General features: G+C 40.3%; 1 long non-coding RNA gene across 1 annotated transcript; it reads right to left on the reverse strand.

The window, feature by feature from the left end:
• Positions 1 to 228: 228 nt before the first annotated feature.
• On the reverse strand, positions 229 to 27,577 carry LOC118350774 (uncharacterized). Its single transcript, XR_007402165.1, has 6 exons — positions 27,167 to 27,577; positions 21,780 to 21,825; positions 18,939 to 19,075; positions 10,154 to 10,244; positions 932 to 8,685; positions 229 to 419 (listed from the first exon to the last, which is right to left on the reverse strand). It is a non-coding gene; the product is annotated as an uncharacterized LOC118350774 (long non-coding RNA).
• Positions 27,578 to 27,687: the final 110 nt, after the last annotated feature.

The raw sequence follows: 27,687 nt of genomic DNA on the forward strand, positions 1-27,687 counted from the left end.
GTCTTTGGATAGTAACCCCACCCCTCTTGCCACTTCTCCAAATTTGCGTTGTGCTTTCTTTTCTATTTTTTTTTAATGCTAGCAATCACAATCAAGGGATACAATCCCCTCATGTTATTAAGAGCATGTGGTACCGTCTGTTATGCTAACACTCGTTATCCCAGAACATATGGTACACTAAGAACACAGGGGTGCAGGGGAAAGACATGTATTCACGTTGCCCCGTAATGGATTTTCATATACATTTTATTTTTAGAAAATATTTTAGGGATCAATAAAATGATAACAGACCAACTCTGCACAACTCTGATTATCACACTGTTCTGGACTCATGCTTTCCTTCAGATTGATTACCGATGATACCACCCTGCAGCTGTGCGACATTGGGCAAGTCATTCAGTTTCTCTTAGTTTCCTCACCTGTAAAACAGGAAAGGTAATGGTACCGCCTCATTAGCCTCTCATCAGGATTAGATCAGGGTAATATATCTAAAGCTCGGACAATATGCCTGGTATATATGAAGTGCTACTGGCTGTTAATCTTGAGGATGGAGACAATCCATGTAAAACACGGAGTGTTCCGGCTGGCACAATAGGTGCTGTCATTATATGTCAGCCATTAGCATACTTATTGGCCAAAGTCACTCAATCTAGCCTTCTCCTTGTCCAGCCAGCAAGGGGCAGCCAGGGGAGCAGCAGGGGAGAGACTCTTGCTGCTTCAGCAGCTGGACTGGTAAACACAGTCTCAGCTGCACCCAGCTGTCCTCCCAGATAGGCTGGGCTTGATACCATCCAGCTCTGACAAGGGAGGGGGATCATCTCCCAGGAAGGCCTTTTAGAAACTCAGAGTGAGCAGTATCCCTCTCCACTTTCCTTCCTTGGTCTTGTTGGTGGAAGAGGCACAGGCCTAGGGCAGGGCCGGGAAAGCTTACCTGCTAACTCAACAGCTCTGAACAGGCTGACAAGGCACGGTTCTTACAGCGAGGCTTTGGCAAAGGCTCGTCATGGCCACTGGAGTTGGGCCTCACCACCGAGGGTTCTTGCCTCCCTCTTCTATGAAGCTGAATGTTAGTCTTCTCAGGATGTAGTGATGATGTCTTTTATAATGTCAAAGAACTTCCACGCAAGGTCACCTCAAAAACCTATGCTACTTGTATTTTCTAAAGACTTAATTTTTAGAGCAGTTTGAGGGCCAAAGCAAACTTGCGTGCAAAGTACAGAGATTTTCCACATATCCCCTCATCCCTCCTCCCCCCAGCCACAGGCACAGCCTCCTCCACCATAAACATGTCCCTAGAGAATGGTGCCTTTGCTCTAATCCATGGACCTACACTGAGACATCGTTATCACTCAAAGCCAGTAGTTTATATTGGGATCACTCTCGGTGTACATTCTATGGGTTTGAACAAACATAAGATGACATGTATCCACGATTCCAGTATCACCCAAAATGGTTTCACTACTCCCCAAAATCCTTGGCGCTCTATTTATCCCTCCCTCCTGCCAACCCCTATCTTTTTATTGTTTCCATGACTTTGCCTTTTCCTTCAGAATGTCCTATAGTTGGAACCATACAGTATGTAGCCTTTTCAGTTTGACTTTTCATTTAGGCATGTGCACTTAAGTTTTCTCCATGTCTTTCTATAGCTTGACAGCTCATTTCTTTTTAGTGCTGAATAAAACTTTATTGTTTGGGCATACTAGTTTACTTATCCATTCACCTACCGAAGGACATCTTGGTTGTTTACAGGTTTTGGCAATTATGAGTAGAACTTCTATAAATACCCACATGCAAGCTTTGTGTGGACATAACTTCTCAGCTCATGTGGGTAAATACCAAGGAGTGCAAGTGCCGGATCATATGGTAAGAGCATGTTTAGTTCTGTAAGAAACTGCCAAACCGTCTTCCAAAGTGACTGAACCACTTTGCATTTCCACCAACAACCAATCCTATCGTTCCTTGTCCTCACAGCATTTGCTGTTGTTGGTGTTCCATGTCTCGGCCTAGAATGGCTTAGAATATAGGAATGTGGTGCTATCTCATTGTTGTTTTCATTTGCAATTTTCTAATGACATATGATGAGGAGCATTCTTTCATATGTGTATTTACCATCTGTTTATCTTCTTCGGGGTGGTGTCTTTTTGGGTTTTGCCCATTTTTTAAATTAGGTTGTTTATTTTACTGTCGAGTTTTAAGAGCTCTTTGCACATTTTTTAAAGATTTATTTATTTATTATTATTCACAGACACACACACACACACACAGAGAGGCAGAGACACAGGCAGAGGGAGAAGCAAGCTCCACGCAGGGAGCCCGACGTGGGACTCGATCCCAGGTCTCCAAGATCACACCCTGGGCCGAAGGCAGGCACTAAACCACTAAGCCACCCAGAGATCCCCTCTTTGCACATTTTAAGCAACAGTCCTTTATCAAATATGTACCTTGCAAATATTTTCTCCCAGTCCCATGGCTTGTCTTCTCATTCTCTAGCTAAAACTTATGTTTTAATACTCATTGTAAGTATCTTTCTTTCTTTGCAGCAAGTCTACTATTGCTTTTTCTGGAAGCCATGAAAAGAACACAAAAAATGGCAGAAAAAGAGAGCACAGGGAAAGAAACAACAAACACTGCAGACGCACTCAACTCAGGAAGTGCAGAACAGTGTCACTGATCAAACGCGTATAGTATAGTTTGCTGGGTCAGCTCTTATTGGCTGAGATCATATGATAACACTCGGAGTATGGGAACAATATGTGGATGACAGTGCACTGAAATAGATTATTACATATATTTTATTTTAGGAAAATATTTCAGAGACAAGTATTGTGGTGAATCAACCATGTAAAATCCACAATAAGGAGAGTATTTCGGATGGGTGGGGAAGGGGTTTCAGGAACGCCACATCCTCATGAAGTATGCCCTTACAACTTCAAAGAAAGGGTGATGGGAGAAAAGCAAATGGGTTCTTTATACTTCAGTAAAGAAAGCATAAGAAAATGGGAAAAAAAAAAAAAAGAAAGGAAAATGGCCTTCATCAGACTGTAAAAACCTCTTGAGACTGGATAGGGATTTTTTGTGATTTGGGGAAGCCAAGAGAACATAAATCCCTGAATCTGTCATCGAAGAAGGGAGAAATTCTAGGTCTGATGTGGCCTTTGTGCACTGCACTAAAGAGCATGGAAATTTCCAAGAGAATATTCACAGAGACAGGTCTGGCTACCTGAATGCATTATTCCTGACACATGGAAACCATCCATGAAGGGATTTTAGGTATTGTCTGAATCATGCAGGAAGCTTGAGGAGATTCTTGTTTCTCTTATGCAATGCCAGCTGTCAGACCCACATAGTCATAAATATAAAATGTGGAACTCTGATATGAAACACAGGCAAAACACTCATGGAAGTCCCTTCTTATTATTGGGAGAATCAGAGTCTCAAGATGCTGCCTATAGGAAAGGCCATTTCCTTCAGCCACTCTCCTCAATCCAGCACTAAAGAAGGACTATGCAGTCCTGAAAGTCCAGGAAATGAATTCCCAGGGTCTTCCACCTTTAAGGCAATCCTTATTCTAATGTCATTTGGTCTTAATGTCACAGAGGCCAATATAGAAAGGTGCATAGATTCTCCACTCTGTTTCAAATATAGAAATTGGTGTTAAATACACTCTGTGAGCTGGACTTTCAACTGAGTCATCCAACCCCAGGCTAGAAATTGACCCAGCAGAGAATCCTGATCCACTCTCTTCCTTTGTCTCTCTCTTCCTATAGCTCATCAAATAGAGGAAACAGTAAATCACAGGACAAAGGCATCTAGGACTGATCATACCAGCTTTTAAAAATCTTGCATTTTAGAGTCTAGCCTCAAGGATTCATCCTGGCCCTTACACCAAATAGCAATCACCAGAATAGAAGCTAAGTACTCCCTCTTACCTTCCTTCAGCAGATTATATTTGTAATATCATAGTATAATATAACATTTTTAATCTAAGACTTCAGAAAATATACTTGGTCATAGAGTATAAATTACAATGTGACCTTAAAGTTCATGAGTCCAATCTCCTCATTTTAGAGCAAAAGAAACTGGATTCAGTAGAGATGAAATGACTTTCCCCATCAAGTTTGTGATGGCTCTAACTCTAACAGGAATCTGACTTAAGCAAAAAAGACATGGTATAAAGGACAATTTGCTGCATCTGCTATCTCAAACCCATTAATCCTTCTCTTGGTTCCCCAATTTTCTTCAGGGGAATGTCCCCTCACCCCAAAAAAACCCAAAAGCCAAAAACCAGAACAAAACCAGGCACATGCATACTTTCTCAGTCTGTGCCATTCTGCTGTAGCAAGAGACACAAACATAAAGCAATCAGTACATAGTAATTGCTCTGATCACAATAATTGGTTCTGAAATGGGCAGGGACCCACTCCGACCAAAAAAGACAAAATGAGAATTTTGCTGATAATACTGAGACAAAGTGAGACAAAGGCCTTTACTCTTCCTATGGAGATGAAGTACAAGAATGTCAGAACTGGAAACACCATAGCTTTCCAACAGCCACAAAAGGCCAAACTATGTAAGAATGAAACCAACATATAGAGAGAACAGGGAAAAAAAAAAAAATATATATATATGTGTATATATATATATATACACACACATATGTTTTTCTAATCCCTTTATCAAGCTGCGTCTGAGGCCAGCCTCAACCCTTGAGTTTTCAGAGACATTGAGCCAATAAAATCCTTTAATAAACTAGTTTCAGAAATCACCTTTAAACTTTGTATTCCTCTTCCTGGAACACCCTTCCCCCAGATAACCACAGTTAGCTGTGTCTCCTCTTTCAGATCTTTACATATGTCACCTTCTCAATTAAATATTTCTTGACTACCATATTTAAAATGGCAACCCCCAACTTCAATATCTTCTATCCTCTTTCCTTTTTTTTCCCCCTCCATAGCACCTATCAGTGTCTAATACTTTATAGATTTTATTTACTTCTTTAATTGTCGTCTTTTCCCTAGAATGTTAGCTCAGTGAAGGCACAGATGTCTGCTCTGCCTACTGCTGTATTTTCAGGTTCTGGAGGAGACCCTGGCATAGAGTAAGCACTCCATAAAAACTGGTTGAGTGAATGATTTAATTCAACATATCTAAGACATTGTCCAGAAATGACTTTCATTTCAAGCATTTTGCTGGCAGTCAAAATGGGGAGAGGCAATGACCACAGTGACAAATACATACAAGTTACAAAAGTCTCAGAACCTGACAGTGATATCACTGACTCTCTAATCTATAGATATTGACTCCCCAACTGAGCAGGTTACCAGAAATCCCAAAGACCTCAGCTTTTTCTTTCAGAGCCCTGTAACTGGGGTTCTCTTCCTTCTGGCTCATATCTTTCAGGAAAGTCCTCTTTTCATCAAAGGAACAATTAAGAGACACACTGGGTGCTGAGTTATCCAAATTGAGTCATTTACATCTCTGAGTACCCACAGAGATCAGAATGATACCTTCCTGACTCTTCCAAAAATATCACTTAGGAATTTTCTCACAATCTTCAAAAGCGAGAAAGAAAAATGAGTAGATTTTGTTATTAAAACTACACTTCTCCCCACCTTTCCAATGGCCAAGATAAGAAAAATACCCAGAATGCACCCCTATAAGATGCTATTAATATCTTCCTCCTTGGTAGCTCCATTACAGTGTATAACCACAGCTTTTCCTGTTCCTTCCCATGTTCTTTCCTGTGACTTCGAATTAACATATATGCCCCCGGAAACTCTCCAAGCCCTCTGCAGCAGTCCAGAGCTAATTGTGCTATATCACTTTTTGAACACTTTTTGATGTTTTCTTTGCAATAGACCATTTATTAATCCAAATGAAATGCTTGGCAAAACAAGGTTGAAGGACAACTCATTTTGTTGTGAGTAGAATTAAGAGCAATAAACCTGCAGCCTTGGTAAAGTCAAGCACTTTTGTAACAGATGTAAATAGACAAAGGCCAAATTTTTCCATGTGGGTTTATATCCTCAGCTAAGGTGCAGATAACAGGATAAACACAGATTAGTTTACCATTATTTCCTTATTATCATTATCTGCTAGAGTTTATTAATGAGATTCCTGAGTGAAGTGTGCAAAAGAAGACCAAATAAGAATGTAAGAAGATATTATTAGCACACTGGCACTAGAGCATGGATTTCCACCAGTAGGTATAAATTCCCACTGAACTCATCCCTTATCCTATCCCAGCCTCCCTAACTAACATCCTGGCACATCTATGAATTGATTGGTTAAAATTAAGGCTAAACTAATGTATCGGAGTACATTAGTTTAGATGAGCTTCTGACCGAAACTCTGGTGTGTTAGAAGTATGACATAATACTCCAAACATTTCAGATTTTAACCATTTCAACTTTTGCAAGCCTCTGTTACTCCTATGAACAAAGGAGTAAAACAAAAACAGTAACTATTTTGGAGGGGAGAAAGTGTGTGGGGGGGAGGCGAGGGAGTGGTGGGGCAGAGGGAAGGGGAGAGAGAGAATTTTAAGCAGGCTCCATGTTCACATGGGGGGCGGGGTGGAGTCCTACACAGGGCTTGATCTCAGGATCCTGAGATCATGAATGGAGCCAAAATCAAAAGTAAACCAGATCATCCTCCTGGGTTCCTAGGAGGAACTATAGTGTAGATGACAAAAGACTACTCCCTAGGAGCTACCACCTATGAGAGAAGATGTAAGTGCTCAGGGATTAAAGGAAAGAGAGAGATAGATTCAAAATGGGGTCTTGGGCGGTTTCTGAGAGAAGATAGGGTAAGGAGCATGGCCAAGTCTTTTGTAGAAATTGATGCATTCATTCATTATTTAGTGTGCTCCAGTGCTGGTTGCAGGGGACCCAGTGGTGAACAAGGTAGGCCAGATCTCCTCATTCACAGAGTTTAGAATAAACTGGGGGAGACAGTCTTTATCAGATGACCCCCCAAATATGTGTATAACTACACACTGCACCTTTTAGTGAGTACCAGGGCTGAAGGCATTTAGTGTGACCTAAAATATGGGAGCAGGGAAGGCTCCCAGAGAAGGGACTGTGGAAGGCTTCCCTGAGAAGTGGTTTTGGAGGGAGATCTGGAGAGTGAGGGGCAGTCACACGACCTCGTGCAGCTGGCAGACAAGCGGGCAAGGTACCTCAGGGGAAGCCTGAACAGGAGAGGCCATGGAGGGCCATCCAGTGAAAAGAGCACAGAGAGATGGGATAAAGACCAGCAGCAAAGAGATGGCAGGATTCGTCCAGGGAAAGACAAGACACCACCCTGGCAGGAGCAAAGGGTTCAGGGCATGAAGCAAATTAAACTGGAAATCGTGATTGAGGTCCTGCACATTCTGGAAGGATATATAAGCAGGTTAGAGCATTTCAGCTGTATTCTATAGGTAACAAGAAAGCCCAGGCACATAGTGATGGGGTCAGACTTGTGGAAGGATGAGTGTTCTAGAGGCAATGTTAACGTGGATTTTGGTGAAGTGACTGAGTGGGGAGAGTCCCTGAAGGAAGGGATAATAATTAGGGGGGAATTGTAACAGCCAAGCGAGGGGGAGCAAGGGGAATGGGAACTAGGGTGGTGGGAACCAGAAGAACTGAATGGGTATGGAGACATTGTGAAATAGGATGCAAGAATCTGGGGGCTAATTACACGTGGATGTGAATGGGATTGGAGAAGAGAGACAAGGGAAGAAGTTCTTAAATGACAGAAAAGTGGGTTCAGCCTAAACATTTTGAGGAGGACACGGAGGACACGGAGATCAAAGTTTGGGAATAAGAGGAGTCAGAAGCTTTGGGGACGTCAGATCTGTTTCAGATATGCTGGAATGACCTCTGGGGCAGACGAATAGCTAATTCTGATGACCTAGCATTCTTCAAAGGTGGTGTTTGGAAATAAAGGTACGCAAGTCAGTCAATCAACAATATTTACTGGGTGCCTGCGATGTGCCAGGCATCATTTTATACACTAAAGATAGAATTAGAGATCGATCTAATTTTTTCCTTCATGGAATAGGACATGTATAAAAAAGGTATTTTGCAAAAAAAACAAAAAACAAAAAACACACACACAAAAACACCCCAAAGGTCACATGACTGACCCCCAAAACAAACTATAAACAAGTGGCAGATGAATGAGACAGCATTTCAAAGAATTGTCCATTATCTGGTATTGAATTTACCAAATATAGCATTGTGAAGGTTAAGGCTCTCCTCTTAGGGAGAGTATTACAATGCAAATTCAAATCACCAACTCTCATCAAAGGGGAGGTAGACTTTAAAAGCTCCTTCTGAATTTCATCCAAGAATTTAGAGGACAAGGCAAAGGGCAGGATAAATAATAGATTCTTATTCTTTGGGAAAGAGAAAGAAGGTACAGGGAAATCCCACTAGCAAGGACACTTCAACATCTTGGCTCTTCATCAACACTCAGAGTATATACTGAATTCCAGGAAAAAAATAAACCCTTGCCATTTTGCTTCCAAATAGGTGCCAAAATCATCTTGTGTGCTGGAGCTGCAGGAACGCTAGGGCTCTTGGGTCTTATCATTGTCGGAAATAAGCAGAAAATGGACAAAGTATAATATAGTAACTGAAATTATCTTCAAAAGGAATGAACAGCAAAGGATCTTTAAGGGCTCAAAAATAAGAAAAAAATCTGAAAACAAAAATAAAATAATTAAATTCAATTAATTTAAAGGCTAAAAACCAAATAAATACATACACGCAGATATCTACATATATAAGTATAGATATAGATGTATAAAGATTAGATGGATATAAATATAAATAAAATTGAGCCAAGATATTTAAAAAATTAAGTAGGAGATTACAACTAAAATGTCTATAATCACCCAGCTTTTTTTTTTTTTTAATCATCCAGCTTTTTATTTAAAATCTGGTCTATTTAACTAGCTGATACTGAAGTTCCCTGAAAGAGTAAATGTGAGAGAACTAAGAAAATGTTTTTAAAAAATCACTCTAATGGGGGGCAAAAGAAGGTTACTTAACTAGATATCAAGGTTACTTTAAATCTACCATAATTAAAAACAGTGCAGATTAAGTAAGCACATAAAAGAAATAAAGTCCAGACGTAGACCCAAGTATGAAATTTCAGTAAATGAAAAAAGTTCATTTCAGACCAGTTGTGAGAATTGATCACTTGCCTACATACATGGTGTCAGAATACTAAGCCGCTCATTTAGAAAATAAAGCATGATCTCCAAAGAAAAGGATAATCTTCACTTCACTGATTTGGCCCCAAGAACCTTTTCACTCTGATTTTATCAATTCAAGCAATTTTTAATATCATAATTTTACCAACACTGATGAATTTTCCTTGAGAAATATTCTAGAATTAAACTATTGTTATTTCCCCTTGACCAATTTGCTAGATAGCATAATGAAAATATTTCTCTAATTATCATCATTTCCATATCAAAAATTCTGTTCACTGAGACCAAGTTTTTTGTTAATGTAAATCTTATAATTGCAAGTTGTTTTATCCTTATCAAATCTTACCAATTAAAGAGCTTCTGCTGCTCTTAGTTTTCTCCTATGACCATTGTTTTCATCAAGTCAAAATTTTTCCCAAGTCAAATACTGCAGATATAAATTTGTCAAGAAGATTTATCTTTCTGGAAGCAGCTAGTTAATAACTTACCTTACCACGTGCACTTGTAACTGTCAGCTTTAATTTGTGTTGATTACATAATGGTGGGGTCAAAACATCCTACATGTAAAAGATTGGAGCAAAAAAATTCTTTCTATGCATAACCCAAAAATCTGAAACCATAAAGTAAGTTTGACTCCCTTTACCTGTCCCAGATGAACTAGAACAGTAGCATTTTTCAAATGTTCCATGAAGGGTGATATAGGCATCTAAAAGTCAGGGTCTCTTGCCATAGGAGTGGGTGGGTAAAGAAGGGGCTGATTAATAACAGATGTAGTGCGGACAATGGATATTCAAAGGTCTGTGGAAATAGATATGTGGGATTGGAGTTTTTCATTATTTTCAAGTATTTTCATCATTACCAATATAATACACCATCATAATTAAAAATGTAAAACGATCCAACAAGTGTAGCATAAAGTAAAAGCACTCATTACCCCTTAAATCTACTTACAGAGAGAACTACTCTTGATAATTCGATGAATGTCATTTCAGGTCTTTATTCCAGTTTGTTCATCTTTTTATTATTGTCCTTACAGTTGGACCTGGAAACCAGAAGTCTAGTTGGGTTTTACACACACATACACACACACACACACACACACTCAGACATTATCTCTCATATTTTTTGATGAAGTCATAATTTACAAGAGCTGAGTTGATTTATCTAGTTTCATGGATTTAAATACTGTCTGGATGCTCTTCAAGAAGAGATGGAAGTGGGACCCCTGGGTGGCTCAGCAGTTGAGCATCTGTCTTTGGCTCAGGGTGTGATCCCAGGGTTCCAGGATCGAGTCGCACACTGGGCTCCCTGCATGGAGCCTGCTTCTCCCTCTGCCTATGCCTCTGCCTCTCTCTCTGTCTCTCATGAATAAATAAACAAAATATTAAAAGAAGAAGAAGAAGAAGAAGGAGGAGGAGGAGGAGGAGGAGGAGAAGAAGAAGAAGAAATAGAAGAGATGGAAGAAAGGAAGAAATTGAGACACACTCACCAGTAAGTAGAGATGAACACTATACTGGTACTTCTACGATTTTTCTTTTACTTTTTTTTTTCTCTTTGATATAAAAGAAATACCTGCTCCCCCATGGGAAACACAGAAAAATACAAAGAAAGAAACGATCACCCATAGTTTATTCTCATGTAGAGCCCCACTGCTGTAACCTTTGGAGAAGAAAGATTCCATGTTGAACAAAGACCTAGAATGGCTGTGGCCAACAATCTCGTGAAAGCCAGAGTTCAGAAAGAAGTGGAGTGGTATGAAGTTAGAGACCTCATACCCAGGGCCCCCCCCCACACACACACACACACACACAAACAGGATGAGGAGGAAACGAAAATGTGGTCAAAGATTTTAAACAACAATAACAACAACACACTGTTTGAAACAGCAAAGGCGGAGCTCCAAGCAGACACACAGACATCAGCTATGGGATGGGCAGACCTAGTTCTGTTGGCTCAGATAAGCTCACAGTCTTGAACTGTGATCTCGTGGTGGCAGAGGACGTCTGGAAAGGCGAAATGCCAGGGGAAGCAGCATCATCACCAGACTCTCCCCAACCTCAGTGTTTCCCCTTGGATTTCCACTCCAGCCCAACAGACACCTTTGGGACATTTTGAACCAAAGGCATTTGTTCAAATACCATCGTTGGAGTTGACCCTGGGGACCCAAAGCACAGAAAGGGAGCTTTAGCAAGAACTTCAAAAGCTGGCTCCTTTTTCAGCAAGGAGAGAAGGAAAAGCATCTCTGACGTTGGCACCGATGACTTTTCTAGGTAAAGGTGATGGAGACACCGGATGGTGGAGAACTTCCCACCCAGCTCGTCTCATCCCCGGACTTCAGCAGTGGCCTGAGAGGGGCAGTCGGACCTCCTCTGTGATCTGCAAATGTTTCAGGAACGTTTCTGCAAGGGGCCAGATGGCAAATATTTTAGGCTTTGCAGACTATCATGAAGGCTCTGAAGCAAGGACTCGATGGTACCGCAGGACCAGCCAGGCCGGGCGTGGATGGCCCCGAGTGGCAGTGCCACGAAACCCTACTTTCGGACATCCACGTTTGAATGTCCTAGAATTATTGTGTGATGCAAAATATTCTTTTGATTTTTTTTTCAATCACTTTAAAAAAAAAAAAAAACACCTCTTCTTAGCTTTGAAACAGATGGCAGGCTGGCTGTGGTCCAGGGGCTGGCCCAGAGGTACCTGACCTTTGGTCCAAAGCAGTTTCTGCCCGGAGTTTACAATCTCACAACGTAGAGAATCGGGAGGCATTTTAAACGGAGAGTTTCTGCTCAGACTGGGGAAGTTGAGGCAGGGGCAGAACTTTTGGTGGCCAGCGAGTCCGGGGGTCTTGGAGCTGGGGCTGTGGGGCACAAGTGGAGGGGGGCACAGGGGACCTCCCACGGGGGCCAGTACCGGCCAAACCTCCAGGGAGTGGACTGTAGCCTAGAGGGATGGGGGGGATGCAAAGGCCTCCCCCCATTATGCATGCTCTACTTTCCCAGTGCATAGGGCCAGGGAGGAGATTAGCAGCAGCAAAGTCAAATTTAATTCCTAAGACCCTCTTCCTCCCCTCCTTGCATAAAGATGAGGCCCTCCTCGGGGAGCACGAAAAAGACCAAGCCTCCGATCACCTCCACTTGGAGGGGAGGTGATCCAGAGGCTCTTATGCAAATTCCAGCAGCCAGTTCAGAATAAGCCTGAGCTGGGCCTTGATGGATTTATTTCTCCTCTGCGGCAGGCACAGACCACTTCTATTGAAGGGACAAAACCCCGGGCCCCTCGTCTGCCGCTGCCCCGGAGTCCCGGGCCTGCCTGGCAACGAGCCTCCCTGCGCCCTCTGGGCCCGGGCCTCACACCACCTTGCCGTTGAATAGCCTCGTGGAAGGGTTCAGTGTCGGGTTTGCACTTTCCCAGCCATTAGCCAGCTGCCAACGCATTTCATTATCTTAGGAGTGTTTTGTACATCAAAGAGAGCCCCAAACAGTGTGATCAAGTGGAAGTAACAGTGCCTAGTCAACATTATAACTTGCAGCATTTTGTTTTCATGGATATAAATGCCATCTGGCACCCAGGAACAGCAAAGGCCAGCGATGGAAAAACCCTGCCGCCCTGTTTTGCTTATTGATGTAACAGTTAATCCTGATAAAGGCCAAGGCCTCAGAGCAACTGCCCTGTTGTTATCCTGCGAATCTATTGTCTGACACGGGCCAGGCTGCCCTGAACCTGCACAAGTGAGGCTGCACAGGATATGCCTGGGGGGAGAAATATCCAGGAGCCTGGAGGGAGAGGGGGGCCTTATTGGTCTTTCTGTTTGTGTAGCTGGCTTTGAACCCACCCCCCACCCCCCATCAGACTCTCTTCTCACAGCTTAATACCTTCTCCTCCAACAAGTTGCTTGCAATGATTTAGGACACTCTCTCTGGCCTTGGATTTTAGAACATAAACCACCAACTCTTCCCCCCCAGAGACTGATTTCTGGTAACAAACTTCTCACAGGCCTTTCTTGCTCTCTTACAATTAAGGAAGGGTGGGGAATCCTCTCTCAAATAACAGCTAAGAGAGGATCTTAATAAACTCATCCGCAGTCCACTTCCTGCTTTTCTGGGTAGTTGATTCTCAATTGACAAATTAGGAAAGAAAATACTGTGAGCATCTCATTGTTTTTACTTTGACATCAATCTCCAAAACATAGAAGGAACGAAACACAAGACGGACAACCTCCCTCTCTGCTGAAATAAGGGCAAATGATGGGCTCTACGGTATTTTTCTTTTTTTCCAGTCTCAAATGTGGTTGCCTCCATGCACTGCAACTGTTTATAAACCCTTCGATGATTTTTCCCACCCGTTACACAAACTCCGCCCTCTTCCTAGGTTCCTGCTAAAGCCCCTCTCCCCCTTCCATCTCTGCAGGAGGGAAAGCCTGAAATTCTGAGCAGGACAGTTCTTCTCTGGCCCATGTTCACGTCAAGGGCTGATTTTGCAATTGCCACATAAGCAATTATGTAAGCTTTGCAAAAGCATGGAAAATTTCTAGAGGACCTGTGGCCCATACACAGTTGCAAGACTCTCAACGATTTTAAAAATAAGTAGATGTTACCCAAAGACCAACCTCCAGTTCAAAAATCTCCTCAGAGAATCCAACTTGATTCATCTTCTTCCACTGTTTTTTTTTTTCTTCCCTGTCATAAATTGTGGTAGAATGAATTATAACACCCTGAAGGGCCTAGGAGGCTATTTGAGGCTGGCATGGAAAACGGAGGCCAGAGAAGCGAAGCCCCTGGCAGCCAGCACTAGGAACAAAGTTCTCTGACCTCGAATATCCTCTATACAACGACTGTTTTACTCACCTCTTTTCTCCCCAGAGGAATCAGCAGAAAAGAGACAACACAAACCAGAATGGAGTATAATTGAAATTTTTGGCAAAGTGAGATGAGAGGACAGGGTAGCCTGGTTTCCCGAAGCTGGTGGTCAGATGTCAAAACTTGAATTATTCATTGATAACATATGCTTCAACTTTATAAAAAAAAAAACACTAGGACTCTCTTGTTCTAGAAATGAACGTTCGCCGGACGAATTTTTCAAAATCATCTTTTACAAATGAAGAAACATAAATTCAGGAGTTCAAAATAACTTAGTTAATGGCAGAGCTCAAAATCTCAGACTTGTAACTATTGATGGCTCTTTTTTTTTTTTTTTTTTTTTTAATTATTGATGTCTCTTAACGAATGTGTGGCCTTTACCACGGCAAGCATGCTTTCATTCATGAGCTCAACAAACAGTGGCTCACTGCTTCCCACGCACGATGCAGTGGCAAAAATCGAGAATACCTTTTTGAAGAGTAAATAACAGATTTCTACTCTCAAGGAACTCCTAACAGTGGAGACAGGCATATAAACGAGGAATCACAAGAAAGAGTAACAGATACAAAAATAGAGGAAGCAGCACAAAGGTGGCAAAAATTAAAAGTACATCGGTTATATCAGAGAAGACCATCACGGTCCTGGCTTTGCAGAACGGTGACCTGCTACTGTGCTTAAGAAGTCCAATAGGGGCACCTGGGCAGCTCTGTTGTTAAGCGTCTGACTTTGGCTCAGGTCAAAATATCAGGGTCCTGGGTTCAAGCCCCGCCTGGGCCCCCTGCTTAGCGGAGCGTCTGCTCCTGCTCGAGCTCTCTCTTGCTCTTAAATAAAATCTTAAAAAAAAAGAAAAGGGAGAAGTCAAACAAGCCTTTGTTCTTAAATTATCCTAGAAAGAGAATCAATTACTTGTGGCATGTCTTAAATTCCACTTTAGGTAAAACGTAATCTGTTTTATGCTTCCTCTGATTATTCTGGATTTGTTCGTGCATAATTTTAAAGAAGCGGGGCTCTGTGGTTTTCCCATTCAGATTGTTCTAAAGTGATGTTCATTGTTGGATTTGGCCGACATGCTAAGTAGCCAAAATTTGGAAAGGAATAGGCAAAAAGAGACTAGTTCCGATGTGAAAATTGCACATAATTTCTTTCCTCTCATTTCGCAAAAATCTTAGGCCCACAATTGTCAGGGATTGAAAAGAACGTTAAGCAGATCTGTGCTTCTGCCAGAGTTTTTGGGTTTGTTTTTGTTTCTTTCACCAAATTTTTGAATCTCAATCCAAGTTTTAAATTTCTAAATTGATTACTCCGACATAATTTCCCTGTGGAATTAATTCCTATCTTAACCGGCTGTCCATCGACATCTTCCCGATGGTACTTTGAGATTCCCCAATGTTTACCCTCTCCTTCCCACAACCAGGGAATATTCCTAGATGGAGAGTAAGCGACACTCTTGAGTTGGTACTGATCTTGTGCAAATGTAGTGAATGGGAGGGAATGATCTCATATTGTGAGGCTTAGAGTTGAGTCTGACTTGATAGACAGATACAGAAGACAAACTCCCAGGCTGCTTGAAACCCAGTGTAGCCCCCAGAATCTCTAATTCAGGAGCCAGTCATCTCCAGCTATGCAAGATGGGATAATATTTTACATGATAGCAAAATGAGATAATATTTTACATGACAGCATTGTCTTTATTTTTTCTCTCTAAATGAGTTTTAAAAACAAAACTCCAACTGCAATTCTTTGGGAGTAATAGTTTCTAAAGATCTTCCTCTTTCGTGTTTCTCTGCAACCCCCACCCCTTATTTGTCTCTTCCTCCAGCCTATAGCATAAAACTAGAGAAAAGATGAACATGTAAGGAAAATAAGAGGCAGGTGAGGCCTAGGGCACACATAAAGAAAACCATACAACCTACTACTATCATCGGCATGGTGCTTTTCCTAGTTTACAATATGTTTTCTGATATACATAATAATAGCATTGCCCCAAAGAGGTCCTATGAGGATTATATAGTCAATATACTCATGAATTAAGAGATTCCATAGTAGTTCCTGGCCCGTGAAATGTTTTCAAGAAGTGTTAGCCGGTGGTACTATTAGTATGCGTGCTATTGTCTTTACCACTGTTATTATAGTCATAGCCGGTATAACCATTACTAAACAGTTGAACAAGTACCAGTTCACATTTAGTTGGTCATAATATATATAATTTAGTTTGGGAAAGAATGATTTTCTTTCTAGATCCTAAATTCCTTTCGATACTTCTTTGGCCATTTAGGGAACACTCATACTGGAATTTCTTTTATAAACTAAAAAGCACAACTGTACCTTCAGTGTGACTACATGTGGAGGCTTGCTATACCAGATTTGCCTCTGAAATAATTCTGAAGAATTCTAAATTGCACAGAAAAGCAGTCACAACCCAACTCTGGTCTACTTCTCCAGCTTTCACAAATGCTGTCCCATTCTGTCCACCTGACATACCTGGGACAATGGGCAATTAGCCACACCCTTGTACCAAACATGCCTTGTACTTCCCTGCCATTCTGCCTCTTTGTGCCTGCTGTTCTTGGTGCCTAGAACAACCTCTCCAGCCTCTCCCTCCAAGTGTATTATGAAGCCTTCCTCTTCTTCCCCAGCCAAAAAAATATCCCCCTTTCCTGCTTCCAAAGCACATTCTTCATCCTACGTGCTGGGATACACCCTTCTTCCTATTAGTCATATCCTTCTGCATGGAAATCCTTTATTCACACGTCTGAGAGCTCCTTCAAGGGTACAGCCCTGTCTTACTAGAGAATATTCCCAGTCCCAACCAGAGGACCCACACATAGGAAGGACTCCATTCTTCATAGTTTGCCAATTTGAGGCCCGAAAGACCAGACCCATGACAAAGCAATAATAATGGGAAAGAGTTGAGGACAGAGCAAGACCAGAAAAAAAGACTAGACTTCTTATCCTTAGACTTATCTAAGTAGCATTTAATTTAGATACCAAAACAATATCCCACACAAAAGTCATAATTATAATAATAAAAGTAACAGCTATTTGGTAAGTATTTACTGTGCTCCAGCCACTGTTCTCATATTTCATGTTCATTACTCATTTAATTCTCACAAATCTATGATTTTCACTTTCTATCATTTTTCCATATATATATATAAAAGATTTTATTTATTTTTTCAGGAGAGACATAGAGAGAGGCAGAGACACAGATAGAGGAGCCTGTGCCTCACAGGGAGCCTGATGCAGCACTTGATCCCCAGATCCCAGAATCATGGCCTGAGCCGAAAGCAGACACTCAACCACTGAGCCACCCAGGTATCCCTTCATTTTATGTTTAAAAAGAGAGAAAGACAAAGAGAGATTAAGAGTCTCTGCCCTTGGTCATACAATGAGAAAGCAGTGGATGCACAATATGAAGACAGAATTTGAGCCCAGTAAAATTCTACAGAGCCAGCGTTCATAACCACCATCACCACCATGTTATCTGTGGTTGATTAAGGAAACTGTAAACCTTACGGTAGAGGGGGATTTCTGGGTGGCTCAGAGGTTTAGTGCCTGCCTTCGACCCAGGGTGTGATCCTGGGGTCCCGGGATTGAGTCCCACCATCAGGCCCCTGCGTGGAGCCTGCTTCTCCCTCTGCCTGTGTCACCTCTCTCTCTCTGTGTCTCTCATGAATAGATAAATAAAATCTTAAAAAAAAAAACACATCTGATAATATTAGTCTTTTAATTGCAATATTTAGTTCATTTACATTTAATGTAATTATTTATATGATTGGGTTTAGTTCTACCATTTTCCATCTGCTTTTTATCTGTACTAGCTGTTCTGTATTATTTCTCTGTCCCTTCTTTTGGTCAATTGTTTTTATAGTTCTATTTCCTCCTTCTACTAAGTCAGTAGCCATGCATTCTCTTACTATGCTTTGTTACACTAGAGATTACAACATGTATAGATGAGTTATTGTAGTCTAAGATAAATGAGTATATTTACCTCTTCCTAGAAAATGCAAGAAACTTAGAACCCTTTAACTGTTTTTATCCTAACATGTTATTTGTAATACATTAGCCCTAGAAGATATTATTACAGTTTTATATCAACATTAAATATTTATCATTTCTGAGGCTCTTAAATCTGTCCTGTATCTTTAAGTTTTCATCTGGAATAATTTTCTTGTCCCAGAATAGTACATGTCAGTATTTTCTTTTGTATCAGTCTATGGGTGCAGAAGTTCCTTTGCTGTTTACTGGAGAATGTGTTATTTATCATGTGTGTTCATAGATTTTTTTATTTTTAAGAAAATTATCATCCATTGTCTTCTCAAACATTGTTTCTCGCCAATATCTTTCTCTTTTCCTTTTGTGGACTCTGTCAATAGATAGGTTAGATCTTTTCACTAGTTCCCCTATGTCTCTTACATTGTTCTCTGTGTCCCTGTCTTTCTTTCTCTGTTTTAATCTTTTCATATTTGTGTGATTTATTCTGTATATTTTTCATATTTAACTTCCAGCTCATTAGTTCTCCCTTCAATGTGTCTAGCCTCATAATAAACCTGTCCACAGGACACCTGGGTGGCTCAGCGGTTGAGTGTCTGCCTTGGGTCCAGGGTGAGATCCCGGGGTCTGGAATTGAGTCCCACATCAGGTTTCTTGCAGGGCGCCTGCTTCTTCCTCTCCCTATGTCTCTGCCTCTGTCTCTGTGTCTCTCATGAATAAATAATCTTTTTAAATAAACAAACAAACAAAACCTGTCCACTGGGTTACTAATTTGTTACATATTTTTTCTGTTCTAGAATTTCCATTTTGTATTTTTTCATAGTTTACTATTATCTATTAAAGTTATAAAACTCATATTTTATTATCTCTAATATATTAATCATACTCACTTTAAAATCCATGTATGAAAACTTCATTTTCAAGATTCCTGATAGGTTTCTTATACTGTCTGTTTCTTCTCTTGATTTTCCAGTACCCTTATCTTGATTCCTTACATGTCTATCTTTTCTTGACCAAGTGTCAGACACTGTATATGAAAAATGGTAAAGAAAATTTGAGACTAGGATGTAACCTTCCTTCAGAAAGGATTTTGTTTGCTTCTGACAAGTGGCTAGAAATAATAGCATCCCTGAATTCTCTAAATTCAATCACAAAATAATATGATTTGAAGCTGGGCTTCAGGGACACCTGGGTAGCTCAGTGGTTTAGCACCTGCCTTTGGCCCAGGGCATGATCCCGAGTCCCGGGATTGAGTCCCACATCGGGCTCCCTGCATGGAGCCTGCTTCTCCCTCTGCCTATGTCTCTCTCTCTGTGTCTCTCATGAATAAATAAATAAAATCTAGAAGAAGAAGAAATCTAGAAGAAGAAGAAGAAGAAGAAGAAGAAGAAGAAGAAGAAGAAGAAGAAGGAGGAGGAGGAGGAGGAGGAGGAGGAGGAGGAGGAGGAGAAACAGCTGGGCTTCAGTCCCTTCTGGGGAAGATCGATTTCAGGCCCACACTTATTCATGGATTGTAGCCCTTAGGTTTGGAGTCCTAGCCTAAAACATGTGAACTTACCAATGCATTCCTCCATGGCAGCACTGACCTCCTTTCCCTTCCCTAAATCCAACAGTCATTCAAAGGATCAGCTCACCTTCTCAGTCTCTCATCTAACTTCCAAAATTGGCAGTTGCCTCTAAGGAAAAGCAGTACCAAATGCAAAACTGACTTCTCTGGGTTGTCTTCTTTTCCTAGACTTCTCTGGTGCCTTAATTGTTTTGTTTTGTTTTCCTCTTAAAATTTTGTCCAGATTTTGTAGTTTCCTTAGCAGGAGGAAAGGAACTATTTGCTAATATGTTTGTTTTCACATAAAAAAATTTAAATATTTACACAGTCATATTTCTTAATTGCTTTTCCCCTATCATTCATGAAAAGGCCTATTCTACCTTAAGTTATAGCTAAATTCTATCTGGTATTGACTTTAGTATGAACTGTGAGATAAGGGTTTGGCTCACTTTTTTCCCAAATAACTAAGTATTGTCTAACTGTATATTGAATAACTCATGTACTCTCTTGAATTTTATACACACAAACACACATACACACACACACACACACACACACACACACACCATTAATGTGCTAAGCCACCTTTATATTATGTTGGGTTTTTCTGGGATTTTCTATTCTGTTCTATCAGTACTTCACTGTTTTTAATTACTGTAGCTTTAGGTTTCTGCTGAGAAAAGGCTTCCTTCTTCTACATGGGCCCATTACACTTGCAGTTTTTTTGTTTTGTTTTGTTTTAATTTTTTGATTAGTCTAGCATGAATAATTTTATCAACTAGATTTTAAAATATTTTTTTCTCAATTACCAAACTTCCCTTCCCAAATACACACCCGAAAGACAAGTTAGATTGTGATTTTCATTAGGATTGCAGTGATTTCAGAGAGTATTTTGAAACAAATCAACATCTTTATAGTATTGAGTTTACCCAGCTGGAAACATCCTAAATCTCTCAGTTTAAGTTCATGCTTTTATACATTATATGTTTCTTAATCAACTTGTTCTAATATATTTTCTGCTTTTTATAAATGAAATATTTTTTCAGTGATATTTGGCTATTGTAATAGAAAAACTAGTGATTTTTCCCCATTATTAATATTAATATTATAAAAACTATATTATTATTTTTAATTATTCCTGGTGTTTTCTCAGTTAATTCATTTGGTTTTTGAAGATACAGAATTATATTACTATGTAGTAGTGAGAATTCTACTAACTTCTTTACAATACTTATGCTTCTTACTCTGTTCTCTTGAATAATTCCACCCATTGGGTGGAATGAATTTCAAACTTCAGTTTTAAGCTTGACCCTTAATTCACCCAAACTGACCATTTATCATAATACTAATCTTCTTACCAAAGCAATTGGTTCAAGGATGAGTAACACTGGCCCAGACTCAATGGGGCATGGCACCAGTCACAGTGACTTTTTTTTAGGGGTTGACATGTAATTCAAGATTTCCAAGGTTTTCAGAAGAAGAGCTCTCTCTTCTTCTGGACTGTGAGGGAGAAATGCATGGGAGGCCTGGGGCCTCTGTGGCTATTTTGCTCCCATGAGAGAAGCAGCCCAACACACAAAGGAACACAGAGTTGAAAGACCTGAGAGAAATCAAGCAGCAACACTATAACAAACCATGCTTGAAACAAAACCTATCCTGCAACTTTAGAAGAGCATTTTTTTTTTTAAAGCCAGTGAGCATTATTTGCAACTCAAATTATCCTAATGGATACACCGGCTCAATGCTGTATTCAAGAAACACACCTAAAACAGAACAAAGAAAGTTTGAAAATAAGGCATGTGGAAAATTACACCAGGCAAATGCATGCTAACAGAAAGCAAGAATGGCAGAATCAAAATCAGGTAGGAAAAATTCAAGATTCAGGCCATTAAGCAGGGAAAAGAAGCATATTATAACATCTATAAGTACAGCTAATGAATTCCTGTACATCACAAACTACAACAGCAAAACCCATAAAACCAAACTCTGACAAAGAGGTATAACCATCATAAAAATCACAGACATAGTGGAGAATTTTGCATCAGAATTTGATGGTTCAAGCAGATACAAACAAGCAAGGACATAGAGAATATAAATAATACAAAAAAAAAATGTAGGAAAAAAAAGTAACATTCTCTCTCTTTTCCTTACCAAATAAGAAATTGGAATATCATGAATGACCTACCATTAGAAAGGGTCTAGGCGGAGTTAGTCTTACTTCAGAGTCTAACCTTCAAAAGAACAAATAAAAATTTAGAAAGTATTCCTCTCTGTCTCAATTCTACTATTCAACCTAGAAGCTGAATATATTCAGAAAGTTTCGACAGATCCTTTGGTTTTTGAGCTCTTGGTACTCACCATCCAAACCTCAGATACCAAGTATGATCAGATTTTGTGGTATCTTTGTCAAAACTTTTGTTTTCTGAACACAGGTACCAAACAAATTTGAATTTTGAGGAACTATTTGCAATTCTTATTTTGTTTATCTTATTCAAAATATTCTGTACTCCCAAAAATGATTGAACACTATCAAGATGTCTACAAAGCTAAAATAGGAACACCCCAAGTTAATAATTCTAAAAGGAAAAAAATTCTTATGAAAGCAAATGTTCTCAAAATATTAGTATGTTGAATACATCCAGTCACAAAGAATAATATAGCATGACCATGTAGATATATTTTAGAAAACTATAATTATTGTAGAAAGAGAAAAATACTATATCTATAGATGCAGAAACATTTATATAAGTATCACAAAAAATTCCTAATAAAAACTCTGAATAAGATCGCAGTATCATCTTTAATTTATCTAAATATACTTTCATATTTTTCTTTTATTCTTATATTTCTTTTAAGAAACATAACTAAATATATTAAAGAAGTTTTAATAAATAATAAATATTTTATAAATGATAAAAATTTTAAAATCATTGTCATTAAAATCAGAATCGGGGCACCTGGGTGGCCCTGCCTTCAGCTCAGGTCATGATCCCAAGGTCCTGGGATCAAGTCCTACATCAGGCTCCCCATGGGGAGCCAGCTTCTTCCTCTGCCTATGTCTCTGTCTCTCTCTGTGTCTCTCATGAATAAATAAATAAAATCTTTTAAAAAATCAGAATAAAATTAGCAATTCCTTTTATCATTATAATTTTTTTCAAATTTATTTTGGATGACCTGAATAATGCAATAAAAAAAGGCAAAAAAAACCTGTGTGTGTGTGTGTACACATATATATACCTATTTATACACATATGCAAAGATAAATTATGTTTATTTGCAAATTTTATATTATATGTTTAAAGATCCCAAGACATATAACTAAAAATTATCAAGACTAATAGGAAAACTTGGGGTGCCTGAGTGGCTCAGTTAGCTGAGTGTCCAACTCTTGGGTTTCGGCTCAGGTCATGATCTCAGGGTTGTGAGACTGAGCCCTCTTCCCCTCCCCCCGCTTGTTCTCTCTCTCTCTCTCTCTCTCTCTCTCGAAAAAAAAAAAAAAAAAACTAAAAACTAAAATATTTTTTAAAAAAGACTAATAGGTAACTTGTCAAAGCATTTATATTATATTATGGAGTTAGAAATGATATATGTAATTATCGCATATGCAGTAGAGATATGGAGTATAAAAGACCTAGATATATATTTAACAAGAAAAATAACATATGAGAAGAATATGTAAAGAAATGGAGACATGAATGAATGTAAAGATGAAATTTTCCTAGATGGAAAGACTTAATATCCCTAAAATGCTCATCCTCACAAATCAGAACATAAGTTTAATACAACAAAAATAAGAACTTCAAAAGGTTTCCTTTAAACCTGGTTGTATCCATTAAATATTTCATAACATAAAATTTTAGGATATAATGGAAGAAAAATATCCTGAATAAAGAAATTCCCCAAAATGAAGTTTTTAATTGCCCACTAAGTTCCAGAAATAATAGAATTGATACTTCATTTATAAGCTCTGAGAAGACCTATCCTCACCAGCACAGAAAAAAGAGCCATAAGTAATAATATAATGAAAACCCATCCTCTCACTACCTTATCTAAAAAAAAAAAAAAAAAAAAGGAAGAAAAAAGAAAAATCAAACATAACCCAGGTAAAACTCACTGAATACATTGGAGATTCCATGCCTCCATCCCTCCCTCGAGGTAGCCACTCTTCTGAATTAGGAATTTACCATTCTCACCCATTGCTTTATATTCTCATAACATGTTATACATATAGAAATGTTAACGTTTTTAAGCTTTACATAAATAATAAAAACCTGCATGCATTCCTCTGCCATTTGTTCATTTTGGAAAATGGTATGTTTACAAGATGTTGATGCATCATTTAGTGTCAGCTCATTCTAGTTTTTCATCTTCCAGTACATAGATCATCCCTGTGTTGGGTCCGCACATCTGTGAGCTCCCAGTTAATGTCTTTCATTGCCTGATATTTTTCCACTGCCCTTGTGTGGTTTTTCTCCTGCCCACCCTCCCCATCTCTGATCTTTGTTCTATGTTGATTCTGTTCTGCTTTTTGATTCTCAAGCACTTTTCATTTTGAAACCGATCATATTTTCCCCTTTAATTTCTTTCTTAAGTATGCCAGTTCTCCTTTCCACTCACCATGGCTTTCAGTCCTTTGAGAGGATGGAGGAAATTTAGTCTATTGTTTTTATTTCCTGAAGTAATTATTATTCTAACGCACATAATGCAGCTTTCTTTTACATGTCACATTCCTTTTCCATTTTTTTTAAGTGATTTGTAAGGAAATCCCATTTTTCCTGCTTCTTACTCAACTTTATTGAGCACAACTTCATCTGGTCCTGCTATTTGCCCAATAGTATATTGGTAGATTACCATCACATCTGTTCAGTGTTTACCTGGTCCCCCTGAGTGGATCTCTTGGGACTCAGGCTGGAAATATGGACATTTGAGAAATTGTAATATTTTTTCAGTCTTTCAGAAAACTGAGGAGAAGAGAAGGTAGGCATAGGTGGTGAGTAGCTAAGACTCAAGTGTGGGTACATTATCTACAGGCACTCTCCAGACCTATGTCTGCATTCTCATCCCAGCCAATCCCATTAAGAAAAATACCTCTCAAATTCCCGCCACTCTTCCTCTTCATGGTGAAAACTTAACTCCATAGGAAAGCAGGTCAGCGTGGGAACCCTTGGCTCAAAGACCTTTTATTAGTGGTTACTTCTTATTTATCTCATTTAGTCAACTTTTCTCAGTAGATGTTTGACTTTCAGGTACTCTCTCCCGCCTTCTCCTAATTGTCTCCTAGGTTGTCCCTTTTTTTTTTTTTTTTTTTTAGATTTTATTTATTTATTCATGATAGAGAGAGAGAGAAAGAGAGGCAGAGGGAGAAGCAGGGTCCCTGCAGGGAGCCTGACATGGGACTCGATCCCGGGACTCCAGGATCATGTCCTGGGCCAAAGGCAGGCGCCAAACCGCTGAGCCACCCAGGGATCCCTAGATTGCCCTTTTTTAAGAACAAGGTAAAGAGGCACCTGGGGGGCTCAGCAGTTGAGTGTCTGCCTTTGGCTCAGGGAGTGATCCGGGAGTTCCAGGATGGAGTCCTATATCCGGCTTCCCGCAGGGAGCCTGCTTCTCCCTCTGTCTGTGTCTCTGCCTCTCTCTGTGTGTCTCTCATGAATAAATAAATAAAATCTTAAAAAAAAAAAAAAAAAAAAAGAACAGGTAAAGAATACTGCCTCTGGCTACAAGATCTTTCTTCCCCTCCACTTCTTATTCCTCTGTGGTGTGGAGGTACGCTCAGAGCAGGGACCCATCCCTCCAGTCCTCATCCCTCTTAGCATAATAAGATAGGCCTTTAAAACCCCCGATTTTATTTCCCAATAACTGTACCGACTGAAATGAAGCTGGATCTATGTTAACACTGTCTTTGCTGGAACTGTCCTTATTTAGAGGATAGTTGTTCAGAGTCTGTGGTATGAGGCCGAGGCTGGTCCCCTAGCTGATGGAGCATTGATAGAACCTGGCGTTTTCGTGGGGAGCAAGGAGACTGTGTACTCTGGTGTCGTGCAGCACCTGGGGATCTTACTAAAACTACAGGGGCGGGGACTGGGAATCTGCATTCCCAACTAGCTCCCAGAGGATGCTCAAGTTGCTGACTGCAAACCACACTGACTAGAAAGTCCGGGTTCTCCAGGGAACCAGAGCCAACAGGCTATCTATCCCGAAGTGTATTCTGAGGAATTGGCTCCCGCAGTTACGGAGGCTAAGAGGTCCCACAATCTGCAGCCTGTGAGCTGGAGACCCAGGGGATCCTGTGGTGTGGTCCAAGGCCCGTTAGCCTGAGAGCCCATGGTATAGATTCCTGTTCCAGCCTGAGGGCCTGGGAACCAGGAACACGGAGAGCAGGAGAAGACTGATGTCTCGACTCATGCAATCCAGCAGAAGGAGAATTCAACCTACCTCAGCCTTTCTGTTCCACTGAGGCTCCTACCCGATTGGATGATGCCCACACGCATTGATGAAGGCCATCTGCTTTAGGCAGTCCACCAATTCAAATGCTAATCTTTTCCAGAATCCCTCTTACACTGCACCAAGAAATATTTAGCCAGATATTTGGGTCCCCCATGGTCCAGGCAAGTGAATACATGAAATAAACCAGCACAGGCTGTAATCATGCAGCCTGTGAAGCAAGAAGGTGCTAACGGGCTGGCCGAAATACTAAAAACAGCGAATATTTATTAAAATGTTGACTACAACTCCAGCCACCGCACTGAATGGTCTCCAGGGTGCACCTCATCTCCCTATCATGGGGTAGCGACTGTATTATTTCTATTTTATGGGTGAGGCAATTGAGGCCCAGACTCGATGACTTATTTGAGATTAAACAGCTAGCAAGGGGCAGAACTGAGCAATCGGACTTCAGGGTCTCAACTTGGACCATCCTATCTCCCAGTGCAAACCTGGGCCCTCTGTTCCCCCGCTAGGCCACAGAAAGCAAGGGTCCCCCCATGATTATGATCACTGGGCTTTTGCTTAGTAAAAGGGAAGAGATGTAGGGGAAGATGGCCTGGGAGTTTCCTCTGACATGTAAGACAGCCTGTGTGCTTCCTCCCAGGTGGAGAAAGAAGAGACAGGGCCCTACCAAGGGAAGGAAAATGAGAGCAGTGAGAGAGGAAACAAGAGAAATCGATGAGAAAAGACAGAACTTGGCATCCTCACACTTCAATTTAGAGAAAAGAGAACTCGCACCTTGCAGAATCTTGAAATAAAATTTCCTTAGGAAGCCCCAGAAAAGTTGTATCCTTACAAGTCGAAAGGATAAGGGGAACTTGTACTTTCCTCTTAATTCCATGGGCAAAGTTCTGCTGCTTCAAGATTCAGAATCTTGTGATGCTTTCTAACCAGCCCTCACAGACCACCCAGTTCAGGTTTCTTCCTCTCCATCCCAGAGGCCTTTGTGCGTTAACTCGGAGCGAAAACTTACCCTCGTTCATTTGTTTATGTGCATTTCTCTCTTTCTACACTGCCTTTTTTTTTTTTTTTTTTAATTTTTAGGACAAAGCTTTAGCCTTGGTGCACAGTTTGAACTCTAAGTACCTTGGAATGCTCTAGGCATTGAGCTTCCGCTCTACGGTCTCGACATCATTCCCTGTCCATTACTGGCACCCTTAACCCATCATGGGTTCATTAAAACACCGCTCTTCTTATGAAGGCTTCCCTAAATTAAACATTTCACTCTGTGTCTTCATCATGACACCAGACACTCTGTCTTGCTGTTAGATGTTACCAGTCCCTTTTCTGCATCAGATTATAAACTCCGGGTGGTTAGGACTATGGCTTCATGACCTTTGTCTTCTCATTAGAGCTGAGCTGAATCCTGCACCATGGCTGATGCTCATAAAAGCAGATATTAAATGCATAAAAAGAAAGAAAAGGAAAAGAGGTTTAGACACAATGAACGTACCTGGATTGGCTAAAATAGACTCAAAACTGGCTACAACAAAGTTTTACAAACCTCAAAGCCTCCTTTCATGAGATCTTCTAGATCCTTTGATATGTAAGATCTCTCCAGATCCTAACTTCTTTTACTGAACATACCGCTCCAGAACAAGCCATGC

The sequence above is a fragment of the Canis lupus genome, chromosome 15 (assembly GCF_003254725.2).
Source record: "Canis lupus dingo isolate Sandy chromosome 15, ASM325472v2, whole genome shotgun sequence".
NCBI classification, from domain to species: domain Eukaryota; kingdom Metazoa; phylum Chordata; class Mammalia; order Carnivora; family Canidae; genus Canis; species Canis lupus.